This window comes from Tamandua tetradactyla, chromosome 1 (genome assembly GCF_023851605.1).
Source record: "Tamandua tetradactyla isolate mTamTet1 chromosome 1, mTamTet1.pri, whole genome shotgun sequence".
In the NCBI taxonomy this organism is placed as follows: Eukaryota; Metazoa; Chordata; class Mammalia; order Pilosa; family Myrmecophagidae; genus Tamandua; species Tamandua tetradactyla.
This window is the reverse complement of record NC_135327.1, coordinates 162,131,837-162,148,536: the sequence shown is the minus strand read 5'-3', so window position 1 is coordinate 162,148,536 and position 16,700 is coordinate 162,131,837. Positions and strand designations below refer to the sequence as shown.

Genomic DNA, 16,700 nt, shown 5'->3' with positions numbered 1-16,700 from the left:
CTAAGACCATATCTTCCTGTTTTTTAGTATGGCTTGTAATTTTTTTCTGGTGTCTAAGCTCCTAATTTTCTTGATGAATTTAATCTGGAGATTGGTTTTTCTCTCTTGCCTGGGGTTTTCTTGTTGATTGGCTGTGTGCTAAATTCGTGTTTCTTTGACCCTTGGTTCAACTTATTCTAAAACTTTAGAATTGTTTGTATTTAACTGATCAGATTTTTTTCAGCTCTTACTCATCTGATATTTGCACTAGATATAGGTTATAATTTTTGAGATTGCAGTATTTGCACAATTGTTTCATCCCCAGGAGAAATCTTCCTTCCCCCTGTTCCTCTCTGAAATGTTAAGATGTTCTGTTTTTTTTTTTTTTTTGATACTAAACCATTCACTGAAGGTACAATTCTGATTCTCGCAGGGAACAAAATCATTAATCCCCCAAAATTACAGCTGGGATCACGTTGAGTACTTAGGATATTCATGAAAGTGTACTGTTAAAATTGTGGAATCAATAAATGGAAGAATATGACTAATGTTCTCTCCCTCACACTGTTGCAAGCTGACCTCTCATTTCCATTGCAGCAGTTGCTCTCTCTTGTTCCTAAGCCATCACAGCACAGATGTTGGCAGTGAAGTTCAGAATGTAGAGAGGGAGAACAGAGGCTGGCAGTCACGGAATAAAGAAGTTTCTGGAGAAGTGGCTGCAAAGAAAAGTGGAAGAGGCAGGAACATGAGCACAAACAATTGTTCAGAGTGGGTGCCACAGCCAGGATCAACACCATCAAGTCAGTGAAGTGCAAGATTCAAGTTCTACAGCAGTAAGTGTATGGTACCAAGGAGAGAGCAGAGTGCCTCCAGTGGGAAATGGAAGGAGAAAGATGGTTAGGGGACAGGCTGAGGCTGAGTTGGCTTCCTTGAGCCATCAGATCCAGCTGGTTGAAGAGAAGCTGGACCACACTCAGAGTTCCTGGCCACTGCCCTGCAAAAGTTGAAGCAAGCAGAGAAAGCTGCTGATGAGAACAAGAAAAGTATGAAGGCTATTGAAAACCAGGTTTTAAAAAATGAAGAAAAGAAGCAACTCCAGGAAATCCAGCTCAAAGAAGTTAAGCACATTGCAGAAGAGGCAGATGGGAAGTATGAGGAGGTGGTTAAATTGGTGATTACTTAAGGAGTCTTGGAATGCACTGAGGAATGAGCTGAGTTTGCAGAGTCCCATTGCCACTAGATAGATGAGCAGATAAGACTGATAGTCCAGAACCTGAGCATTGCTGAAGAAAAGTACTTCCCAAGAGAAGACAAATATGAAAAGGAGATAAAGATTCTCACTGACATACTCAAAGAGGCAGAGACCTATACTGAGTTTGCTAAGAGAACATTAGTCAAGCTGGAAAAGACAATTGATGATTTGGAAGATAAATGAAATGCACCAAAGAGGAGCACCTCTGTACACAGAGAATGCTGGACCAGACTTTTCTTGTCCTGGATGAGATGTAGAGCACCCAGTCCTGCCCTGCTGCTGCTCTTCCCTTTGACCCTGACTCCACCTGTTTCCAGCCTGCTTGAGGGCTGGTCTTTGGCTAGAAAGCTGCTTTCTCCTCTAGCCTATCCACCCCTAGCCTCATGTCTTTTTCACCAAACTGTCTCTAACTTTCCCAGAGATTGCAGGTGGGTTAGGGCCTGAGCATCTTTGGGAAAAACATTTAAGGAAATGTGAGCGCAATGCAAATGTCTTTAAAATCATGCTGTGGCATATATTTCTTTTGTAATATCCCCTTATTTGTTGTTGTGGCAGCCAGGTGTAAAACATTCCAAATAATGCCACAGCTCTGAAGCAACAATATAATCCCTTTCTCGCTTTTGGAAGATAACTTTTCAGCATAATAGGTATTACCGTCTCCATAGAGGAGGGAAAGAGGTATGGGCTTGCCTTACTGAGAGCCAAACATAGCCCAGGGAAAGACTCCTTTGTGGGAAAGCTCATTGCACCCATTGCCTCCTTTGTTGGTGAGGTTTCTGTTGAGTCTGTTAGGTGGTCATCTTGCAGCTTATTGGCTTAAAATGTACCCTCCTTTGGTCAAGTCTCTTTTGGATACTGATTGGGAGAAAGTAAAAGCAGTAATATAATTGTTTTGAAACTGAAAATTGACAAAGTTGTTTTTGAAATAAAGAGCCCCAATATTGTTTTCTTTGCACTCAAAAACTTATCTCCCTTACATCTATTCCATTAGCGATTCATTTAGCTTAGCATGTAACTCTTCCTCTCCCTCCTTCATAGCGTGTTTAGTTCAGTGGTTCCCGACCCTGACTGTATAATAAAGTCACCTAGGGTGCTCTATAAAACTCCCAATGCCTGAGCCTTAGGCCAGACCAATTCAAAAATCTCCCTGGGTGCCTTTCATATGCAGCCAGTCTTGAGAAATATTAAAACGTAGTTCAGTCCTCTTCATTTAGTTAATCAAGCAAAAATCCATACACAGCAAAGAGCATTCTTAAGAATGCAATAAGAATCTTGATAAACTTTAAGAAGTGCTTTTGGAGACCGACACATTCCTAAGGCTAGCCTTCCTGTTAGGGAGTTACATTAACGAATTTGGTTTCCCAGAAAGTAGCATGAAGAACCTGGGAAAATTTGAAACGTTGCTTCTGTATCCCAGAGAGTTCCCCCATCTTGTCTGCATTTTTTATCTCTCCAAGGGTAAGAATAAGTTACAAGTCAGCTCCCTTTCTTCGTGTCTTTTTACTCTGCACCCCTTGCATGTGACACACACACTCAGAAGCCTCCTCCCACATAGCCTGCTCTGCAGACACGCCGTCTCAGATACGTGCAGTACAGAAGCTGAAAAGGGTTTTTTTCCTCCATCAATTGAATGTTTTTCCTAATATTTAAAGACATTCGTCATGATGAAGAAATTTCCATCTCACTTCCTGAACATCCAAATGTGAATGAATGGCTTAAGTGTTACTTGCATTCTATCTCTGCATACTGGTTGCTGATATTTATAGTTAACCTTTGGACAATAACTGCTTTACAACCCTCTCTTCTGTTGACCACAGTCTTTTTCATATCAGATACACATGACCTGAAAATAAAATTTCCTTAATTCTCATCATTTCCTTCATTTTCTGTTTTGCCATAAAGTCTCTCATTTCACTATTCACTGACAAAATAATTTTGCTCATAATCCTGTAAGCAGTTCCAAATAATTGAAGAAACCCTTTTTTTGAAATATAATTTATATACACAGATTGGAAGTATGATTGTGTTAATGAGAGCATTACTTGGCTAATGCAGGAAAAGGAAATAGATGCTTTCTATATTTTTGCCAAGTGTACATTAAACCCATTCTTCTTTAATTCTATATTTTTATTTTGTATCACAATAAGAGCAGATTCCCTATTTAAGGCAAATGTAACACATTTTTATTTTGGGGACTGTGAGGATAATGTTTTGAAATAAGAAGCTCACCTAGAAACCAAGTTCTACTTGATACCAAAAGGGCATACCTTTAAATAGTTGTGGGTGCAAATAACCTGATTGTTTACACCATAAAATGTTCATATTTTAAAAATAGAGATAACTAGCTAGAAAATATTAAAATGGAGCTTATCAAATTAACCTTTTTCAAAAACATCACTTAATTTATATAAAATATATTTGTAAACTCACCCTCATTAAAAGTTTAAAGAAGATGAACTAATACTAATGAATCGACAGTGTTTCTTTTACTATCAAAGATAATTTGAGATTTTTTAGGAATTTTGGCTTTCTGGTACCTAGTAACAGAACAATTTTTTTATTGAAAAGCAGACAAAGTTATACAAGTTCAAATAGCTGAGTTTTCAAAGTGTTCTTGATATGATAATAATTTGCTAATATTTCCTTAGATTTGTCAGAATGTTGTTCTACATATATGTATAATATTTAATATATTTAAATGCAATGGCTTCCTCCACTAAATCCTTGTACTTATAACAACAATTTGTAGCAAAAACAAATGTAATTAAGATGAATAATTTTTCTTGAGTTTTTAAAAGCCCATTTAAATGTCTTTTCACCTTCTGGTTTATATCCTAGTTCTCATGTCACTTTACAAATGAGAAAAGACAGTTCTGTCTTAGCTTTAACAGTGTGAGGCTCATAGATAGCATTTAGGGTTAATTGGAATTTTCTGTCTGGTGACATTCTGAAAATGAAACATTTTATCAATAAACCAGTATTATTTCCATTTCTGCTGTCCCCTCAAATTTTGTCAGGGAGTCTGGCTTTTATCTTTCATGTGAGGTGTTAAGTAAAATTAAATGACTGTCTGCATTGGACATCGCTGGGAGGGACCCTTACAAAGAAAGGATTTTCCAGAATATAATAATAATTGACTTGCAGGGGCTTTCTGAGAAAATACAATAATGGAATGTAGATAAGAATTGCAGATAAGCAACACCTTGGTGATAATCTAGCTTTGGTCTAGTAGAGAAAGTTTATCTGAATGGACACGCACACCAAAATAGTCAATGTATATCTGCATCCCGCTTTGTAAGACTTCCCTTATGTAAAATGGAACCTTAACATTAGCCCATCAGAACATTTTCTCATTTGCTTCTGTGTTTGCCCTAGATAATTTTCTCCATTCCACCCCCTCAGTGGAGGTCCTTTCCATGTGTATTTTGAGTGCTGCCTGATTCATGAATTGTAAAATGCTCAACTAAATCCCCATAAATGATACCTTGTCTAATTATTTCAGCAGTTTTGGTGTGGAAATACGGTCTGAAGGAGACCTGGATGACCTTCAGAGGCAGTGAGAATACCCATTGAATCTTTATTGCTTTTTGCTTTCTCATGTGGTCAGAGGTCCTAAATTCCTCTCAGATCCAAGTTCCATAAATTCCTTTGAGCTCTAACTTTGTTTGAATAGTGCTCAAATCTGATGATCAGAAAAGGACTGGTTACACTCTGGATTAAACAGGTCTGGAGATTAGATACTAAAGACTTGAGATCTCAAATAAGTAACATGGGTTCTTCTTTTTTAAAAAATTTGGAATCTGGGACCCCCCTGGCTAGGATGCCAACGGGGTACAAATATAAAAACTATGGACCCTTAAATTGTCTATGGTCAGACTTTACTAAGGATAACTTAAAATTGCAGTGTCCACAATGGGGAAATTTTAATTTAGATAAAGTAGTTTTCCTCAGGACATTTGTTAAATTAGAGATCCTGCATCTCAAAAACAAATGGGCTACATATTTTTATTGCTTTTGGAGGTATTGAAAAGAATTAGTGACTCCAAAATAGCCTCAATAAAAGACCCTTTACAATGGTTAACCTAATTTTTTTTTTAAGAAATAAGAAACCAAGACAAACAATGAGGACTGTCAACAACCTGACATGACTCCGACTGTGCCTTCTCTTAATGTTCTTTTAGCTAATTACTCTGAATCTATTAACCATCTTCCTCATTTAACCTTTTACTTGGAAGAGGAGAAAGAAAAAGAAACTGGGAGATGCCCTTTAAGGTTAAACCCTCCACAGACCTTGGCGCCCAAGCCCCACCACATTTAACCCCATGGTCAAAGTAGGAACTCAGATGCATAATTACTTATATATAAAATTAAAATTCTTTTGGGTGCATATGATCCAAAACTACTGACTTATAGCAATTTGTACATATGTTGATCACAACCTCAGATGCTAAATCCTGGAAGGTAAAAGCTGATTGGACTGACCTGGAAAGGTCTTATGTTTTTTTAACAGAGTGATTGCCAAGTATGAAATTCCTAACTATGGTAATTTTCTGGGACATAAAAGTATGGCAACTTTAAACATTTTAATATTGTTTATGGCACTTTAAAAATAAATATTTTACAGTTGCAAAAATTAAACTGAAAAGTTTTGTAACATAGTTAAATTACCATACAGCAAATGCAATTTTTAATTTTGGTTTGCTATCTCCTATGGCTAAATTAAACAGAACAGAATTTAGCAGGAACAAGTATCACATTTTCTGTTTATATATTTGCAAATATTTAACAAGAACCACAGTAAAACTTGTGGGAAAAATAATTAGGAGTTGTATTAGACAGTAAACTTTGTGCAAGTCAACAGTAGTGAGAAAAAAGCAAATATATTATTTTGCTACATTAATGGGAGATTGTCTTAAGTAATCCAGTCTTCTTTTGCCTGATAGATTACATTTGAAACATTCTGTTTAGTCATCACAATTTATATTAAAAATGCAGTCCAGATTTCCTAAACAGTATTCCAGGGGTCATGTTTTGTTCATAGTTATTGGGGAAAAGGGAGATTCTGTGGTCAACTCCTGGATTAAATAGTTTTCTTTGCTGTAGGATTTCTCAATGTCTTTAACATGCCTATGGGCACTATGAAAGGATATGGTATGCAACTATATCTATGGAATATAGATTTTATTCCATAGACCATAGAATTATTTTTTCATCATATGCCTATTGATCTCTGTATTAGTTAGGTTTCTCCAGAGAAACAGAATCAACAGGAAACACTCGCAAATATAAAATTTATAAAAGTGTCTCACATAACCATGGAAACACGGAGTCCAAAATCCACGGGGCGGGCTGTGAAGTTGATGATTCCGATGGAGGAAGGTCTGGACGAACCCCACAGGAAAGGCTCACTGGCCAAAGCAGGAAGAGAGTCTGTCTCTTCTGAATCCTCCTTAAAAGACTTCCAGTGATTAGATTAAGCACCACTCATTGCAGAAGACACTCCCCTTGGCTGATTACAAATGAAATCACCTGTGGATGCAGCTAACATGATCATGATTTAATTCTATGAAATGTCCTCATTGCAACAGACAGGCCAGCACTTGCCAACCAGACAAACAGGTACCACCACTTGGCCAAGTTGACACATGAACCCGACCATGACAACATCTAATCACTGTGTTCATAGAACCCTGTTGAAAAAATGATGATATGGTCACTTGGGATTTGATTAGAGGAGAATAACCAGGAAAGCATTTTTCACCTCTTTCCAGCATCTGATATTTCTATGTGCTCTAGAAGCTGTGTCAGAGTTTAGTTTATATTTAGATCAAAAGAAAAGTATGTTTCTTTCCCTAAGAAATAACTGGAGCAGACAAGAACAGATTTGCTTGTTGAAAATTTTGAAGGTTTATTATTGGTCAAAAATGGGATATTGGAATATGTGCATACTTTTGAAGGTAAACCTCAAGAAACCAGGTGTCTATGTTTAAAGTGTTTTCTGTTCATATGGAAAGCTTCTGTTGAAATTGTTGTACCAAGAGGGAGATTGTTACTGAATATCTCACAACTTCAGACATATGTGAAAGTGGAAGTTTTAGTCAAATTTCCTTTGTATATACCTAGTACAGAGAATACCATCCTTAACAATAGACAAAATGAGTTCAGCAGATGTCAGGTAATCTTTCTTTTTCTCTGACTTTTTTTATTTGTGATATATAGCATATATAAAAAAATCAATAAATTTCAAAGCACATTGTAACAAGTAGTAATAGAACAGATTTCAAAGTTTGGTGTGGGTTACAGTTCCACAATTTCAGGTTTCTCCTTCTAGCTGCTCCAAAACACTGGAGACTAAAATAAATATCAATATAATCATTCAGCAGTCATACTCATTTCTTAAATCCTTATTCTCCATTATAACTCCTCCTTCCCCTTTGATCCTTCTGCCAATCCTTACAGGTACTTGGGTATACCCATTTGTGTGGGCATGTACCCCAGAAAAACCATGTTCTTTTTTCTAATCCAATCTTGTGGGGACAGACCTATTGTTTAAGGTGGAATCTTTGATTAGTTTGTTTCCATGGAGATGTGACACACCTAATTATGAGTGTGACCTTTTGATTAGATGGAGATGTGACTCAGCCCTTCAAGGTGGGTCTTAATTAGTTTACAGGAGTCCTTAAACAAAGCTGACAAAGATGCAGGTGTTTGGAAATGCAGAAGCCTGAGGAGACGCCAGGAGTTGAAAGAGGCAACAGAAACTAAACAGGAACCACAGCCCAGCAAATGCCACCATGTGCCTTTCCACAAGATGCTAAGTTAAGAGATAGAACCCAGAGTTTTGCCCCAGAGCAGCTAAATCAGGACTCATGAACTCTTAGAGAGGAAGCCTTTGGAATCAGACGCTGGAAGCAACAACTGGGAACAAGGACCAGCAGATGCTAGCCACATGCCTTCCCATGTGACAGACATCAGCCTTCCTTCAGAGTCAGGGTATCTTTCTCTAGATGCCTTAGTTTGGACATTTTTTAAGGTCTTAGAACTCTAAACTTGTAACTTAATAAATTCCCTTTATAAAAGCTGATACATTTCTGGTATTTTGAATTCTAGCAGCTTTAGCAAACAAAAACACCATTCTAACTTTTTCATGTTGGAAAGGAATGTCAACAATAAGGGATGGGGGATGGAACTAGTTGATGTTCTTGGAGAGGCTGGCCCCTCTGGGTTTCAGGACTTATCTGGCCTAGGAACCACCTGAAGGTTGTAGGTTTCTGGAAAGTAATCTTAGTCCATGAAACTTTTGTAGAAACTCAGATAGAGCCCTAGGCATTCTTTAGAGTTAACAGAAATGGTATTGATTGTGGTTTGGCAATTAGCAATATCTAGCTGAAGTTAGGGTAAGAATAGTCTCCAGAATAACCTCTTGACTCTATTTGAACTCTCTTAGCCACAGATACATTCTTTTGTTACATTTTTTCTCCTGTTTGGTCAGGAAGGCATTTATCCCATGGTGCCAGGGCCAGACTCATCCCTGGAAGTCATGTCTCACGTACAGTGAGGGCAATGATTTTCCTTGCAGAGTTGGGCTTAGAAAGAGAGAGTCCATATCTGAGCAACAAAAGAGGTTTTCTGGAAGTTACTCTGAGGTAGATAATCTTTCAATTAGCAAAATATAAATGGGAGATACAAGAGAAAAGTAGATTCCAAGGCTATAGAGCAACCCAAAGTCAGCCAGTCAAATCACTCATCTGATAACTGAATTTCCTCTATCCATGAGATCGTTCGGTAGCCAGGGGGATAATGATTTCTCCTGCCGTGTAGCATCCAAGCACCTGCTGAAGAGCCAAGTCAGAGGTGCAACAGGACTTTGTGTAGTACACCGAATTAAGTGTCCTTTACAGTTCCCTCTTTTGTAAATACTATCACTGTGATGTGAAGATTTAAAATTAATCCCAAATATGGAATATGTACAATTTTTCATATCATGTTTAAATACTCTTATGGCTATCACTGAAAGCAATTGCTGGCATCATTGTATCAATTAAAGAAAATAAGCTATTTATAGGAGCATTATTGTGTTCACACTATCTACACATACTACAGAGGGGAAATGCTTCAAAGAGGAAATGAAGAAGAGTTCATGTTCAACAAACATCCCCCCAAAATTAATAGGGCCTATGTCTTACATTTTATTGCTGTCTAATGCCTGATCAATTTCCAGCATGTGGAGAGCATCTGTAGTGCTGAGGGGGTTCTGCCTGAAGTCAATTCCACTCTCAGCTTAGTGAACTGGTACATTCTATTACACCCCTTACTCTCCATCTCTCATACTGTCAATAATTTTGGAGAGTGGTTGGAATTTCCATCTGTAACAGAAAGTGTGAACAAGAGAATCTTCACTAAATTAGATGATGCTAGATCAGAGAGAACCTTTTGCTTTATGCAACAAGGTATTAAATGTCTTGGTGTCAGCTGAGACATTAATTCAATAGATGCTGTATTTCAAGGTGAAGTGCAAGGTTATAATGTAGGAATTATAAGGGAGGAATGCTAACACTTGTAACATAATTCTTACTCTCTCACTTTTAGTAATGTTTTACAACAAATTTGAGGGATCAGGATATTAAGAAAGATGCTACTGTGTTATGATTCTTGCTGTACCCCAACTTGGGACAGGTGAGGCTATATCCTTCTCCCCCTCACCACAGGAGAGGAGGCTTTCCATTCAAAGACTTTGATATGTGTCCTCTGTTTAGAAAACAGAATGGTAGGTGACTAACTGCTACTCCCAGCTCTGAGACATATAAAGAGTCAAAAACTATGTTGGACTTGTTACTCTTGTGGCAAAACAAAACATAGTTGTGTATGAGGACAAGTCACCTCCCAGAGTTTGTTGCAGAGTAAAAACTTAAAAAACAAAACAAAACAAAACGTTTTTCTCATTCACACACTGAGGAAATACATGGAGAAGCTAGCTCAGGATAATCTTAAATCCTTGTCCCAGTGGTCTCTTATACAGAGGTAGATGGGCCAATCAGAGACAAGTGTGAGGTGTTGTTGGAAGTCTAGGATAGAGGATAACAAGAAACCAGTTAAAATATAGACTGCCCTTCTTTAGGACAACTGCAGGCGAGAGATTTCTTAGAGATGGGGGCTCTGAAGGAGCCATGAAAGCCCCTCCTCCTCATGAACAAAAAATGAGATTTCTGTCCCAAGAGTCCTGCCAGTTTGCAATAGTATTTAACTTGCAAACACTTCTCTACCTCTTTGTTTCTTTTTCTCTTCCACTTGCTCTGACACTGGAGTGGTCAAGTCTCACAGTGAGCTGGGAGAGGAAGTGGAAAAACAAAAATCCAAGCTGAGAAAGTTGATGCCAATTTTGTATAGGGATTAAAATTTTGATAATTGCACCGGCCTGGGAACATTTTTTATTAGCTAGAGAATATTTCATTACCTGAAATTATAAGTTTCTTGGTTTGTGCTTGTTCAATATAAAGGTTGAATTTGTTTTCTCAGATGAGGTCCAGGGCAGCAGCAAGATCCTAGAGGTTCCTCAGGAAGAATGGTGTAGCAGCAAAAACATATATATGTATATATATATGGTTTGGGGGGTTGAATAATGTCTCCCAAAAAAAGGCATGTTTGGGTCCCAACCCCTGGCTCTGTGGGTGTGCACCCATTGGACCTTTGTTGGTTGATAGGACCTTTGTAGATGTTATTAGTTAAGGTGTACCCAAACTAAATGAGGGGGCCTTAATACAATATGGGTGAAGTCCTTATAACCAAAGGAGACTGGACACAGAGAGAGAAAGCCACAAGTTGCAGACAGAAGTTAGAAATCAATAGAATCCAGAAGAAAAAAGAAGAAAACACTACCATGTGTCAGAAAAGCAAAGGAATCCAAAAGACTGTGGACTAACCAGAAGAGGCAGACCTGAGGAGGAAATATGCTTTCTAGCCTCTGAAATCATGAGCCAATAAATTCTTGTTGTTAAGCCAACCTATTTTATGAAATTTTTTCAGTAGCCAGGAAACGGAAGCATATCGCATAGGCAGAGAGGGTCCCAAAGAACATAACCAGACTCTGCAGGTCCTGGAGAATGGAAGGACATCCAAAAGTGTCTTGTAATCCCCTTGACAGTAAGACAAGGAAGAACAATTCAGCAACAGCAGATTAAGATGGATAATCCATAAGCAAGGAACAGTTGCCCCTCCCTCTTACTTCCCCAGTGCTGCTAATTTAGGTAAAATCCAGGAAAGCAAAAGGAGGAGGGCTGCCCCTGAATTGACTGTGAAAGCCCTGAGTTGACTATTGACAGTATCTATAGTTAATGGACTAAAAATATTTTGCCATCTGCTTGAGATAAAAAATAAATTCATCCTGGGCAGGCCACGGTGGCTCAGCAGGCCGAGTTCTCACTTGCCATGATGGAGAACTGGCTTCGATTCCTGGTGCCTGTCCATGTTAAAAAAAAAAAAAAGAAAAAGAAGTTCATCTCAGCTTAAAGCCTGAATCCATCATCTTTCTGCACATTCAGTTTTCCTCATGAATTCTTTATTTTTGTTAGCAATATAGTTTTAGAATTGGGGTTCACATTGATTCATCTGCTCTAAATTCCAGATTGACTCAAGCCCCCATTTCAACCCTGGTAATATGTTTGCAATACCTCCCATTAAAATTATTTCCTTTCATTCTTACTGGCTTCTCTAAAATATAGCCTTTTGTCAAATCAAGTCTGCCTTGATACATTAACTTCTGAAGTAGTCTCTGACTTCATCACAATCCATTATATATACTTATGCTAGCTTGACTCTGTTATATACCCCAGAAAAGACTATGTTTTTAATCTGTTCTTGTGGGGGCAGACATTCTGTGGGTGAGGACTTTTGATTAAATTGTTTCCATGGGGATGTGGACCACCCAATTCAAGGTGGATCTTAATCCTTTTACTCGTGTCCTCTATGAAGAGAATAAAAGACAGAAAACATAGAGTTCAGAGTCAATACAGAGAGCAGAGAGATGAAACCTAGGGTAGACACAGGGAAAGAGATACCCCGGAGATGCTGAGAGGAGATCCACCAGGCACAGAGAACTCAGAGAATTGTCACTGGAGAAGCAAGCAAGGATCCACAGACACTCAGAGAGAAAGCCACTGGAAACAGAAGCTGAGAGAAATGGAACCCGGGAGCACGGATCAGCAGATATCCCCATGTGCCTCCACATTTAACAGAAGAAACTTGAATGCCAGTGGACTTTCTTCAGAGTCAAGGTATTTTCTCTGTATACCTTAATTTGGTCATTTTCATGGCCTTAGAAATGTACATTTCTAACCTAATAAATCTCCTTTGAAAAAGCCAGCTCATTTCTGGTACCTTGGATTTTGGTAGCTTTAGCAAACCAAAACAACATCTCAGTTGACTCTTCATCAACACTTACCATTTTAGAGGATCCCTTAGGAATTTTTAAGCATCTAATTTCATTATGAGGGTTTTATTTTCTCCTTTGCATGCTGTATGGTGGGGTCACATTTCATTCTTTTTTCATATGAGTATTCCTTTATTGCAACACCATTTGTTGCTTTTTTTGTTTTTGTTTGGCATTTCATTTGTTTCTTTGCTTGTTTGTTTTGTTTTTGCTAAGTGCATGGGCTGGGAATTGAACCCGGGTCTCCCACATGGTAGTCGAAAATTCTACCACTGAACTACCCTCACACCCCCCATTATAAGGTTTTATACTCAAAGAGGCTCAGTAATTCCTGTTACCAATATTCTTTTCAGTGTCCTTCTCCACCTAAGATCCCACTGGTTGCCTATTCTTGAATCTATCATATTTTACCTGCCTTTTCAATAAATTCCTCTGCTCTGGTCCTTCTTCCTTCCCAGCATAACCTCCCAGAATTTTTTATTGAAAATTTTGCTGAGATAATTGTATAGTTGCATGTAGTTGTGGGAAATAATACAGAGAGCTCCCTTGTACATTTCACCCAGTTTCCTCTAATAGTAACATTTTATAAAATTATAGTATAATATCCTCGCCAGGATATAGACATTGATACAATACAAACACTTTATTCAGTTTCCCCAGTTTTTACTTGTACTTATGTGTGTTTGCACATATGTGTGCACGTCTATTGAGTTTTATTCAATTTTTTTCATCAATGTAGGTTTACGTATCTATGACCATTGTCAAACTGTTGAACAGTTCTCATGCCACAAGAAGACTTCATGTTGCCCTTTTAAAATCATGTCCACCTTCTTCCTCCCCAATCTCCATGCCTCACCCATTTCTAATGTTTTGTCATTTCAAAAATGCCATATAGATGGAATCATCACTATGTCACCTTTAAGGATTGCTTTTTCTCACTCAGCAAAATTCCATGTAAATTCATTGGCCAACATAGCCCCTAGAGAAGTTGTTGCATGTATCTGTAGTAGCCACTTAGTTAATATTTGTTGACTTAAAGAATACACAATTTAATAATGAGATATAGATAATGCCCTGCTTTTTTCTAAATACATTTAATTTAGGCATCCTTTGATATCAGTTTTGTAGAATATCCCCTGCTTCTTCATTTCACATGAATTGAGACTGCTTAGAATATAGCATTTTCTTTCATCCATACTTAGACACATTGAGATAAAAACAGACACTTCTATGGGAAGAAGAATTACTTTGTAACTCCCACAAAAAATCTTGGATGAAACCCTTTCCGCTAATAAGTAGTAGATAAAGCACAAGCAGGAGGCAGGGAAGATCTCAGAACTTTGGGAATCCCAAAGTTCACCATTACAAACCAGTGAAACAACTACACAGTCTTCTGGTGAATTCCTTAAAAACACTGATGCTTGGGCTCCACAGAAGATCAGTACAATCATAAACTTCGGGGGATGGTTTCCTTAGATCTAGAACAGCTATTTAGTCAGAATGCTTGCTCACACTTGGCATACAGCATCAATTTTGATTGGACAGTGCCCAGGCCTTATTCAAATATTTTGAATATCACCTCTGTTTATGGCACCCATTTACCTGATATGCTGGAATTTAACAGAGTATTTCATCATGTTTCTGAAATGTACATTAGAAAATTAAAATAAAATTCTGTTATCTTTGGTAGAGAACAGAATATGGTTACATGAATTGTAAAATCCGCATTAGAATCCTATGAATGACTTCAGAAGTCTGTTTCTAAAACACTAGGAATAACTGAATTTGCAGATAAAGGCCCAATATTTCTCTCTAATCTCTTTATATTCACTTATTCACTCATAAACAAACATTACAGACAATCTATTTATGTCAACTCTCTCTAATATATTATTAAATCTAGTCTAATGAAATTCCTTTAAGGAGTTTTGACTGACATTGCTGGTTGTCTTGCAATATCTTTCTGACACTCTTTCATACTAACATAATTTCAATTTACTTTGGAGTAGCAGTGTGCCCATCTAAAAATCTCAATTTCTTGTCTTCCCTTGAAATTAACATGTGACATAGTTTTTGGTAAACAATATGAAAATAGAAGTCTACCAGATGGGAATTAGAAAAATAATCATTTTTTTAGGAGGTGCAAGGGTAGTTCAGTGGTGAAATTCTCACCTGCCATGCAGGAGACCTGGGATCAATTCTCTGATGCACTGCCCCCCACCAAAAAAATAGAGAAACAACAAATAGTGCTGCAATAATGGGATAGTCATATGGAAAAAGAATGAAATGTGACCCCTGCCATACAGCATACAAAAATAAAAATAAAGTTTAAAAGTATAACTATTTTTTCTTGGAAAAGTATTGACCAAATTAATCTTATGTGCACATTTTTGCCCTTTACTTTTCCCCATTAGTCTCACCTTTGCTGCAGATGAGATGACTGGAAGTGTGGCAGCCATCCTGTGACCAAGTATCATATATTACAGCAAGAAGCTAGAAAAAGCCTGGTTTCTTGTGAACTTTCACTGAATATGGCTTGAGTACCATTGTATCTTTATTGTTTGAGTAAAATAAATCCCTTATTTATTTGGGATTCTGTGGTATGGAATGAGGGCAATTATGACTGATAAAGGAGTTGAAATCACTTAAATATGATATGTGGCTTCTGTTTAAGACAAATGTGAGCTACTTGACCAATTTCCATAAATGGAATTCCTTAACCATCTGATATAACTAACTCTAAGTTACTGTCTCAATAATAACCTCTTATTTCAACTTTTTGAATATCATCAACATCACTGCTCACTTATTATTTGTATTGTTAACCTTATTCTTACAGCTTGATATATGATGCATTTTCCCCCTAATTATCCTTTATTTTTTCCCTTTCTGCCCACAGTCCTTAGGATAAACTTCTCCTGCATCAACCAAGTGGATACATGTTTCCCTAGCATATCACCTCTTACCCTTTAGTAACCAAGACTCAGATACTATATCTGATGATAATGAAATATTTGTTATTCCACAAATATATCATGTTTTTTTCCAGGCACACCCATCTCAGACAAGTTATCTGTATGCTCACCCTTCCCTTATATATCTAGCTAATTCCTAGTCTTATTTTAAGTCCCCAAACATGTTGATTCTCTGTTCAAAGTTAAATGTTTTTCCCTTTCTGCATTTCTTTAATTTGTATTATAATTAGTTTGCCTACCTTTCTACAATTCTACTATACCATCAACACCTTGAAGACAAGCATAGATTCTTAATATTAGAACTCTCCCCTCCCTACCAAGCACATACTTAACACTAATAAATATTTTGTTGAATAATGTTGAATATCGACTCTGTTATCTGTACTCCAAAGGAAACTTAAATGCACATTAAACATTCATAATGTAATATCATCCCATGTCCCAACAGTTACAGGAAAAGAGCCAAGAAGTAATTTGTCTCCATGGGATTTTCAGTGAAGTTCCAAATCTCTTAAGTTATAGCTAAAATTAAACTCTTCCTGAGACATGTATCTATCCACCTTTTACATTCTGTGTATACACATTTTAGCCAGAATGTACATACAACTGGGAGTATATACAAATACACAACATATGATACCTTTTTGTTCTTGGAAATGAATGGGTTTTCCTGATGAATATCCACGTTCCCTATTTTTTTCTTCATTAGCCTGGGTATCTAGTTTGGACTGACTTAGAAGCAGACTGTGAAACAAGGATTTAAGGACATGATTTGGAAGTATCAGAGGAAATACTGGCAGGGGAGTGAGTAGTGAGTGAGACAGGGAAGAGGAGGCCAATAGTGAAACAACTTACAGAAAGATGGGAAAATAAGGAGTTGCAAGACTCACTTCTCTTCCAAAAACAGCTGGTGGACAGGCAAAAATTGTCCCAAATAACTGTTCTCCAGAGACTAGGGGAATACTTCACAGCATCCAGGGAAGACTAAGACAAAGAGATTGAAAAACTGCAGTGAAAAACTGTGAGTAACTCTCCTGGCCATGGCTCCTGGTACCCATCTCCCAACCTC

The 16,700-nt window shown here is 37.5% G+C and overlaps 1 pseudogene; it reads left to right on the top strand.

Moving 5' to 3' along the window:
• Positions 1-820: 820 nt before the first annotated feature.
• On the top strand, positions 821-1,488 carry LOC143687124 (tropomyosin-like; annotated as a pseudogene).
• Positions 1,489-16,700: the final 15,212 nt, after the last annotated feature.